At 62.0% G+C, this 10,222-nt stretch overlaps 1 long non-coding RNA gene across 1 annotated transcript in view; it reads left to right on the top strand.

Annotated features, from left to right (window-relative positions):
* Positions 1 to 8,669, top strand: part of LINC02870 (long intergenic non-protein coding RNA 2870) — a 13,317-nt gene extending 4,648 nt beyond the window's left edge. Inside the window, exons 4-5 of the long non-coding RNA XR_014485122.1 lie at positions 8,289 to 8,374; positions 8,567 to 8,669. This is a non-coding gene — a long non-coding RNA (long intergenic non-protein coding RNA 2870). The remainder of the gene's footprint in view (positions 1 to 8,288; positions 8,375 to 8,566) is intronic.
* The last annotated feature ends 1,553 nt before the right edge of the window (positions 8,670 to 10,222 follow it).

The raw sequence follows: 10,222 nt of genomic DNA, 5'->3' as shown, positions 1-10,222 counted from the left end.
AGCCTCCACCCCAGCCCCCACCTCAACCTGACTGAGGAGGCTCCTGGGTCATGGCTGCTGCCCTGAAAAGGCCCTCCTGTGCTCAGAGGCACCCCCATCCCCACTCCTTCCCGCCCAGGGCCCTGCCGGATATCCCAGCCTCCACTGTGGACCCTGGAGAAGGTGACAGAAGGAAGGAGATAGAGGGCAGGCTCTGAGTGCTCGGGGGTCTGTGTGTGGGGAGGGACTCTCCAGGCCTCTGCTGGTGGGAAGAGGCAGCCTTGGCCCCAAACGGAGGCCTTTGTCCTCCCTGTGGATTTTGAGGTGCGGCCTTTGTGAAGGGAGAGTGGGGGCCAGGGTGGTCACCCTGGGTGTCCCCTGAGAGGCCCCCTGCCCTCACATCAGCTGCCCTGGACTTGGAGTCCAGGCCTGTGCCCCCGTCCCCCACTCCTCCTTGCCTTTCCCTGCACACCCCCCTCCTTGAGGGCACAGAAACCGCCTAAAGGTCTTGCTCACTGTCAAGGAGCCTTGGTCTCAGGACCCTGCAGCTCAGGGCGGAGTGGCAGGAGCCTGTCCAGCCAGCACAGACTCAGAGGGTCCCACAGATCACTGGACGTGGACCTGGGCCAGCTGAGGCAGGGCTGACCTCTGGGGCCCCCCGCATATTCCAAAGCCCAGGGCATGGCCCCCAAGTCAGGTGGATCAGCTTCCTGGAGGTCCTCAGCGGGGCCCACCCTTTACAAGGCCTGGCCCGAGGAAATGAAGGGGCGGCCCCTGGCTGAATGGGGGATGGTCCTTGGAGTCTGAGCGTCCTAGAATCCCTGGGGATGTCTGGTTCAGTCCTACAGTTTGCAGATGGGGAACTGAGTACTGGAAACAGGCAGGGCGAGGGGAGGGCCTACCAGGCACTGTGCCCCACTCTATGCCAGGCCTACGTCAGCCCCTCCCTTGCCCTCTCAGAGCTCAGGGTGCATTTGCAGCCTACCTGGCCTGGAGCAGGCAGGGCTGGGGGCTGGCTGGGACCTGGACGGGGCTCAGCTGCAAAGGCGGCTTCCCCCAGCACCTCCCAGGCTCTGGCTGTTCCAAACCATGCTCCAGGCTCAGATGGGCTTGTCCCAAAACAGCTGAGCCACTCCCTTCACTAGACAAGGGTCCCCCAAAACGCAGCATTCCAGGGGAATGGATGACCACCTCGTGACCGCCCCTTGCCCCCTGCTGGCCCCATCCTGGGCAGGGGAGCAGCTCTTGCCTCCAGGAACCTTCTCCCAGGAGACCATGCGCAACAGAGGGACGGCGCCTGGTGGGTCAGCACACTGGTTTGCCTCACCTGCGGTTGCTGAATGAGTGAGTTAGTGGGTGAGGACCTGCAGGTGGGCCCTGGCTGACACTCTGGCTGTGGAGGAAGAAATCAGGATGTTCAGGGCCAGAGGGGAAGGTGGCAGGGAAGGCAAGAGGGGAGCATCTCCCTGTGGAAGGGTAGGGTGCTGGGTGGGGCATGCTGGGGTGCTGGGACCCCTCCGTGCTAGCCGCCACAGTCCGGCAGGGAGCACACTACAGCCACCTGCAGGAGCTGAGCACAAGGGGACAGCGGTGTGTGTGTCAGAGAAAGGGGACAGCAGTAAGTGTGCTGGGGAAAGGAGACAGCAGTACGTGTGTTGGGGGTGGCCCCACATACCCTCCACATAAAGCCATGCACTATACCTGGGGGCATGGCCCTTCAGTGGCCACTGGAGCCACCTGGGCCTGGGGGTGGGGTGGGGAGCCTATGTCAGGGTCCAGCCAAAGGTGCCACAGGGCTCCAGCACCAGAGGCACCCAGCATGGGCCTGCCTAGCCCTAGGGCCCTCTGCTGCCCAGGGACCCAACCCTGCAGTCTCTGGGTGATCAGTGCTGCCCTGGAGGGGCGTAGCTCCCCCAGGCACTAGGTGCCCATGCTGTACCCAGCAGCTTACACCGCACTTTGTCGCCCACGCTGCACCTGGGAGCCGGCACTGTGCCTAGATGCCCACGCTGCGCCTGGGATCTCACACTGCACCAGGTGCCAGTGCCACTTGGGCAGACCACACTCTCCATGTGTGACAGGATCCGCCAGGGAGGGGCACCCTGACCCTGATCTCCCCAGGCAGCTCTGGAAAGGCCTGTGTCCTGGCTGGGAACCTCTGGGAGGCCATGGAGCTGGGAGGCAGGGACTGGAGGTCTGAGGGATCCAAGTGGCCCGTCCTGCTGCACCTGCCAGGCCCCAGTCAGGCCTGGCCATTAAGGCTAAAGGATGACCCCTCACCTCCTGTCCCTGGGGCTGAGCCCTACCTAGGAACCTGAATGTTTCCAGCACCCAGTCCTGGCAGTCCCTGCTAGGCAGATCCACCCAGCACCATGCAGGAGGCCCTAGGACTGAGCCCCGCAAGGAATATTTGCCAGTGCCCACAGCCCACCTAGGGGCCAGTTCACCAGGGATTGGGGGGCCCTGGGAAGGACAGGGGAAGGCCCTGGGAAACCACCAGGCCCTGTGTGGTCACTTCCCAGCAGCCAGATTTAAGGCCAGGTTGGAGGAATCTCTTGTGCCTCGGTTTCCCCTTCTGTCCTCCAGGATCACATTATCCACCCCCCCCAACACTTTGTTCTGCAGAGTGTGCAGAAAATTGCAGGTGGTGACGCTTCTGCAAACAGCAGAGCCCTGGGCACCTGTCCAAGGCGGTTCCGGAAGGCCCCGTGAGTCCCGTGCGCAGGGACTTCCCAGGGGCGGGGTCGCGGGGCACGGCGGGCGCTGGCTCCGCCCCTGCTGGTGTCGCAGGAACAGGGAAGGGGCGAGACGGTGCAGCGGCGCCACCTGCCGACACTTCCCAGCATCGCGCGGCCGCGGGGCCGCGGGGCGGGGCCTGGGGGGTCATCCGGGAGTGGCCTCTGCAGCGTTTACAAACAGACGCGGCGGCGGCCGGAGGGGACACGATGACTTCTCTCTGGAGCAGGGACTTAGAGAACCGAGTCTTTATGCGTGAATGTACCTGCATAACCACTGCTAAATAGGGCCCGGAAGAGGCTCATAGGAAAGTGTAGGGGCCGGAGCCTTCTCCTGGCTTTGAGCAGCCAGAGTTGAAGCTGGAGTTTTCCCAGGTGGGGAAGATAGCAGCGAAGACCAGGGCGGGACGGCCGGTGGCAGGTGCCGCGCACCGCGCCGTGGGCTGAGGGGCAGGTCAGGACCCCAGGCACCGAGGTGGGTGGCCAAGCCCCGGCTCCCTGGGCCCTCCCCGACTGAGGCACCGGGGCGTGGTCCCGAGTGTGGACCGAGAAGAGGCGGTGCAGAGGTTGTCTTGTCCCACACAGGCGCGCCCTTTCGCGATGCGTCACAGAATAGCCCCACGATGGCCTCTAAGTGTACGTGGAGGGAAGAGTTGCTGGTCTCCTGCTTTAAATCACAAGCTGGACATGGTTAAGCTGAGTGAGACAGGCAGGTCGAAGGTCAAAGTCGAAAGCTGGACCTCTTGACTTGGGTGAGCCAAGTCATGAACACCCAGGAAATGTTCTTGAAGGAAGTTAAAATGCTACTCCAGTGAACATAGAGTCGCCAACAAGTGAAACTGCCTCTTTGCTGATGTGGAGAAAGTTCGAGTGATCCGGACAGAAGATCAAACCAGCCACCACACTCCCTTAAGCCAGAGCCTCCTCCAGGGCAAGGCCCTCACTCTCTCCAACTCCACAAAGATGGAGAGGGTGAGGAAGCTGCAGAAGAGTCTGAAGTCCGCAGAGGTTGATTCATGAGGTTTAAGAGAAGAAACCGTCTCCGCAAGGTAAAGATGCGGCTTCTTCGCAGGCTGCCAGGGTGAGGCTGCGTCAGGAGGGCTGTGTCTGCGGAGCCATCCTAGGAGTGATGGGCAGCGTCTGTGGGTCTAGTGCTGAGGTCTCCAGTTCTGAGTCTCCAGGGAGAGGTGCACAGGGAGCCCAGGACCACCGTCCCCGCCCCACAGCACACAAACCTCTATCTCCCCGACCTGCACCGACCCCTGTGAACCACAGGACTACGTGCGATTATTCTCAGCTCAGAGATTGGCCCAAGACCAGAGCCCAGCTGCACACACCGCAAAACCAACGTCCGAGGCTCCAGGACACACACCTCAAAACAAATGTCCAAGACTCCAGGGTTGCAGTCACTCTTGGACGAATTCTAAGGTCACCCCAGTCCTCTTAGGGGAGAGGGCACAGGCTGCAGGAGCAGGTGACCAGCGTGAGTCCAGTAGGGTAGGGCCAAGGGGTCAGAGCCACCACCCCAGCCACCTCAGAACCAGAGCAGCCCTGGGGTCCCGCTGTGGGCCGCCAGATCCCAGCATGATTCCGGGTAAAGAATTTCCACTGTCAAAAGTGTAAAATGATTGGGGTGCGATGGCCATATTTTCAAAACCAAACTTCAGAAGGGGCGTGGCAGTACTGAATTCTGCCTGGGTCTGGTTTTCCAGGCAGCAGCCAGTCCTCTCCTCTCCTCTCTTTTCCTCCCCTCCCCTCCCCTCCCCTTTTCCCTCCCCTCTCCTCTCCTCTCCTTTTGACAGAGTCTCACTCTGTTGTGCAGGCTGGGCAGCCTCAACCTCCCAGGCTCCAGAGATCCTCCCACCTCAGTCTCCCTAGTAGCTGGGACTGCAGGCATGCGCCACCACACCCAGCTAATTTCTAAATTTATTTTGTAGAGATGAGGTTTCTCTATGTTGACCAAGCTGGTCTTGAACTCCTGGCCTCAAGTGATCCTCCTGCCTCGGCCTCCCAAAGGCCTGGGTTTCCCATGGGCCTGGGGTGCGCTTGTCCCCAGCAGCTCCAAAGCGCCTCTCTTCCAGCTCCACTCTAGTTCCAACAGCACAGAGACCCAGGTGGGCATCCATCCACACTGGGGTTGGGCCCATGCGCCAGGCTCCTCTGAGTAGCCTGAGTCCTCAGCTGTGGTGACCCCACATGGAAAAGTCTTGAAACTGACATCTCAAAGAGGATGATGTGTGGGCGACCGTGACAGTAGGATAAATGCCAGGTGTACAGGACACTCCAGCTGCCCCGAGGGGCCGAGGACAGGTTAGCATCACCTGGCATTTTGTCTGATTTGGTGGCAGGTATGCCCAGCACATAGGGAGGGACGGGCCGCCCACAGCTGGGACTGGATGACCCAGAAGTTCCAGCCAAGGTAGGATAACTTGGGCTGGCTTCCTGAGTCCCTCCCAGCTGTGGTTCACTGGCCCCACTTACTCAGTGGCCAGGTGAGGGAGGAGCCAGCAGTCCTGTGCCGAGGGAGGAACCGGCAGTCCTGTGCCAAGGGAGCGTGAGTTGGGGCTTGTGGGGTGGGAGGCTGGGTTGAAGGCCGTCTTTCGGTGCAGGGAGGGAGGGACCCGATACCACCACCCAGCAGCAGAGGAAAGGCCAGGCCAGGGGTTCGAGGCCAGAGATCTCAGTACTTAAGGAGCCAGCTGCTAGTCTGCATTTCAGGGTGCCAGGAGTCCCTGGAGACGGAGATGGGGCCCTGTACGTGGAGACAGCAGGACTTCAGGTTGCCAATGTGGCCAGGGTGCTGGTGCTCAGGGTCCCAGCTGCGGGGTCTCAGTTCTCCCAGCCCTGCTCCCAGGCTGGCCCTCCAGGCTGGCCCCTCTCTGTAGGAGGTCTGAGGAGGGTCCTTATGGAGCACAAGTGGGGCTGGGGAAATGGTGGGACACGTCTCCGCATGGCCCCTGTGCCTCCTTTGCTCCGGAGAGCCTGCCCCTTCACAGAGGGGTCTGATACAGCCTGAGAGGGGCACTGTGGGGTCACAGTCATGGGGTCGGTCCGCAGGGAGTGCATTCTGCCGGCAGCCACAGTCTGAGGGGTGCGGTCCATGATGGGCACACTCCTGGGGAACACAGTCCTGGGGTGCAATTTGGGGCCTGCTCTGCCGCACACCCTGCACTGAAGCAGACGGCCCTGGCTGAGACCAGGCCCCATGTCAGGCACATCATCAGGTTGCGTAGAAAGTCCTATGACCGGGGCCCAAGGACCACAGAAGGTGGCTGAGCCAGGCCTCCCAGAGACACGACATGCTTCGACGTATGAGTTGGTGCTGGCCCTGCCTTGTGGCCGCCACCACAGTGCTTCCAGACCATGAGGCCCCTCACATGCATGTGGCCAGAGTGTCTGCACGGCCCAGGGACAGAAGTGTGTGCCCTCCAGGAGGCTGTTCTGAGGCTGCATGGCAGGGCATGGTGTCCCCTCCAAGGGGGGTGCCCTGCCTGGGCTGCGAGGACGCAGGGTGTGGTGGGTGGAGCCTGGATGGAGCGAGGACCATGCTATGTCCTCCATGTCAGGAGCTCTGGTCCTGGGAAAGGAGCAAGGCTCAGGCCATGCTGTCACTGGGAAGTGACAACTTCATTTCCATAGCAACCGCCATGCTTGGCAGGTGACGGCGATGCTGGGAGCCAATGGGACATGCAGGGACAAACCACGCAGACAGCCACGTGTGCTCAGGTGAGAGCCAGGAGGCCATCGTTTCCTGGGCATGACCCTGCATGAAGGAAGCTGCCTCGGGGTCTGGGCCATCCAGCCCACCTCCCTGCGGGCTCTCCAGCACTTCCAGACCTTTACGCTCACTCCAGCGGGGCAGCTGGTGGGCAGCAGGTGCCACAGACCCTCGACAGCCCAATCAGCACTTCCAGTCAGTGGAAGTGGCTCCTGGGGGTGACTGTGGCCCCAGCAGGAGCCCAGAGCCTCTGTGCAGTGTCGCTGGGTCAGGGCCCTCATCCTTTACCCCTGTGGACGGCCTGGTCTAGCTCAAGCCCACTTCACCTGTGACCTGGCTGGGTTGCTGAGTCTCTGCAGCCCCTTGGAGGTGCCTGGAGGGGGTCAGCATCCCTGCCAAACACTGCCCTCAGAGTGTGGACAGTGACGCTGGGGTTCTCTGCAGGATCTCAGTGCAGGCAGGCGTGCCAACCCTCTGCCCACACCGGATGTTAGAGGCTGACATTGGGTGTAAAAGCCAAGGTGATTGATTGAAGGGGAAACAGGCAGGGTGGCTCGCCCCAGGTGCTGCCTGAATTCCCCAGCCAGCCCCATGTTCCCAGCCAGCCTCCCTTTTGGAGTGTACTTCCCTGCTGCAGCCTGAGGCAGGACCACCCCAGCCCCCGACCCACCTCAGCATCGGGATGCAGCCTCTTCAGAGCCCGGAGCACCGTGGGTTTGGACCTCAACACCTGCCTCTTGCCAGCCTCAGGCTCCTTTTCGCATCCTCAGAAAGCGCTCACCCCAGCGGTAGGCAACTGCGTAGCAGGTGCCCGGGCAGGGAGGGTGGGGAGGAACAGCTTCACGGGTAGCCACCAAGCGCAGGAGGTGCCAATACCCACCCCCCGGACGGGCCTGGAGGGTCCCAGGAAGCCACCACTCCATCAAGGGACCTGCCTGTGCCAGATCACCAGGCGGCACCATCAGGACCCCTCCTTCCCGCCTCCACCTGTGAGTGGATGTGCGGCGGATCCCATGGGGCCCGGCCGACCTCGGCCTTCGCCTCCTCATGGTGGTGGGCTGCAGGCTCTGCCCTGACTGGCTGGTGTGGAGGAATGCGCCTGGGCATCCCCTAAGGGAGGGGCGTGGGTACACGGAGGTCTCGGGGCACCTCCTCTCCTCACCATCTGGCCCTGTCTGTGGCTCCCGTCCGCCAAGGAGGCTGTGCTCATGGCAGGAGCACAGAAGGCTGGGTGCCAGCAGAGGCCCTGCGATGCGGGGAGAATGTGGAACCTGATGGAGGCGGTGATGGTCCCCGCTGGCATGGAGCCTGCGAGGCTGAGCCTTGTGTGGATGACAGGCACCTGCCGAGGGGGTCTAGTAGAGGCCATCCTACCCTGATTCCAGAGCCTCAGCCCAGGGTGTGCCCGGGACCCAGCATGATCAGGGGCTTGGAAACCTCCTTGATGCCATGGAGCGCCTGAGCAACGCTGTCCATCCGAACGGTTTGGTTGGCAGCTCTGGGTAACGGCATTCCCGAGGGAGCATCATCAATGCCAAGTCCATCTCTCAGGAGAGACCAAGCTGGCACTTTTCCTGGGACTCCCATCCTCAGATATCAAGGTCCCCCAAAACAGCGAGTCCCCCGGAGCTGGCAGGTGGAAGTGGCTCCTGGGAGCAGCTGGAGACCGCCCTGAGCAGTGTGGCCAGAACACTGCTCCGCCCCGCACTCCCCAACTCCTGTGGGCCACAGCGCAGCCCCCTCCGCCCAGCCTGCAGCGCCCAGCCTGCCGCCATGCCCACCTCCACCAGCAGAGGGCACCCTGCCCACACAAGCAAGTGCCCAACCCCCCTGCGCCCTGTACCCTGTGCCCCCAGTCCCGCGCCCTGAGCCCCACGCCCCATGGGAGTCCGTCCCTCCGCACCCACTCGCATTCCCCCTGGAAACCGCCCTGGAGCCAACAGTACCAAACGCTTCTCCAAAAAGACCCTCTGACCCCAAAGCCACTGGCACTTTTACAGAGGACGTGGGGTTCACAGGCTAAACACCTGCCTGGGCCTTCAGCCTGCGGCACATCCTCCAGGTGGTTTCCATCACTGGGCTTCACTCCCCATTGTGGAATGCGCGGGGCCCTGCCAGGTTTCCTGCCTCCAAGGTACGGTGCTGTGATGGCTGCCGTCCCTGCGTCCTGTGTACGCACCGGCATCATCATCATCCGTGTCGTCATCATCCCTCCCAGAGTCTGGACCCTGAGCTGAGCACCAGGGCAGGGCAGCCCCTTTCCACACAGTCTGGGGGGCGGGCCCTCCCTGCTCCCTGCTCCGTGCTCCCTGCTCCCTGCTCCTGGAAGCGCCTGGGCTGTGAGCTTTTAAACTGGGCAGGATGTGACTGCAGGGTGTGCTGCAGTGGGAGAGGACACAGGGGTCCCCCATTGATCTCAGCCCCCAGCACGACTCCCCACACCACTGCAGACTGGCCGTGCTCCTGCCTTAGGCCCTGGCAACCCTCCTGCCAGGTGAGGTCTGGTCCTGCAGCCTCCAAAGCCTCCCAGGCTGTCTGTCTGCTGGCTCTGATTGGGGCCAGGAGGCTGGGTAGAGGCTCCTGTAGACCAGGACCTCAGCAGGTGGCTCTGCCACACTCAGGCTTGGGACCCCCACACAATTCTGTCTACAGAACAACTCAGACCCACCGCAGGTGCGTGGTGACGGTGGGAGCTGTGTTGCCTGTGGTCTCGCAGTGCACAGGCCACGTGCTCCTTTCTCTGCTGGGCTGCAGGGCTCGGAAAGGTGGTGGAGGCGTCTCCTGTGGCTGCTCTAACTGATGACCACAAACTGAGCGCTTGAAAAGTCCACATGTGGGCCCACAGTTTGGAGGTCAAAGTCCGACTCAGGTCTCACCGGGCTGAAACCAGGGTGTGGGCAGAGCTGTGCGTTCTTTAGGGACTCAGAGAATTCGTTTTCTTGCCTTTGCCAGCTTCTAGCGTTCCCGGCTCCTGGCCCCTCCTGCCTGGTGAAGCCAGCAGCAGCCACCATCTGAGCTTCCACCCTTATGTCTCCCTGGACTCTCGTCTTCTGCCTCCCTCCTCTCCTTTTCAGGACCCCTGTAACTCGGGGGACCCACCCGGATGATCCAGACAATGTCCCCATGTTAGGTCCCCATGTTAGGTTCCCTCTGCCATGCAAAGTAACATATTTGCAGGTCTCAGGGTTTAGGGCGTGGACGTCTTCGGGTGCATCTCAGGCATGCCCACCACGTGGGGGTCTGTTCCCAGGGTGGCGTTGCGCTCATACAGTCTCCGAAAGCGTCCCCGTGCCTGCCGCCTCCCAAGCCTCATACCCGGAGTTGAGCTTAGCAGTGGGCTCCAACAGTGCCCGTCCAGCTCAGGGTGACCTGTGGGTGACCAGCACAGGGTGGGGGCTGCAGCTGAAAAGTGGGGCCAGATGCTGAGAGCACAGACCTGGGAGTAAACCAGCTGGCCAGGTGAGGGGTCACCTTCTCCGTGGCAGCCGATGGCCGGCGGCCCATGCTCCATGCAGCTGCCCAACCGCTTCTCTGCTGCTTCTCCTCTGCAACCACAAAGGCCCTGCTCCCTTCTACGTGGCCCTCCCCTCTGCAGCCTGGCATTGCCGAGGGGAGTGCTGAGTTCAGGCGGTAAGGACAATGAGCCATGTGCAGGTGGCCCTGGATCGGTGGTTTTGGCCTCATGTAGGTTCAAACTTCTCCAGCAGCTGCTCCTTGAGCGACAGTGAAGAATGACTTCGGTTCGTTTTGTGGTTATTCAGGTTTTCCCAATTGTGGAGCTAGTCTAGGA

The sequence above is a fragment of the Rhinopithecus bieti genome, unplaced genomic scaffold, assembly GCF_001698545.2.
Source record: "Rhinopithecus bieti isolate Rb0 unplaced genomic scaffold, ASM169854v2 scaffold_24263, whole genome shotgun sequence".
Lineage (NCBI taxonomy): Eukaryota > Metazoa > Chordata > Mammalia > Primates > Cercopithecidae > Rhinopithecus > Rhinopithecus bieti.
This window is presented reverse-complemented; position numbering and strand designations above follow the sequence as displayed.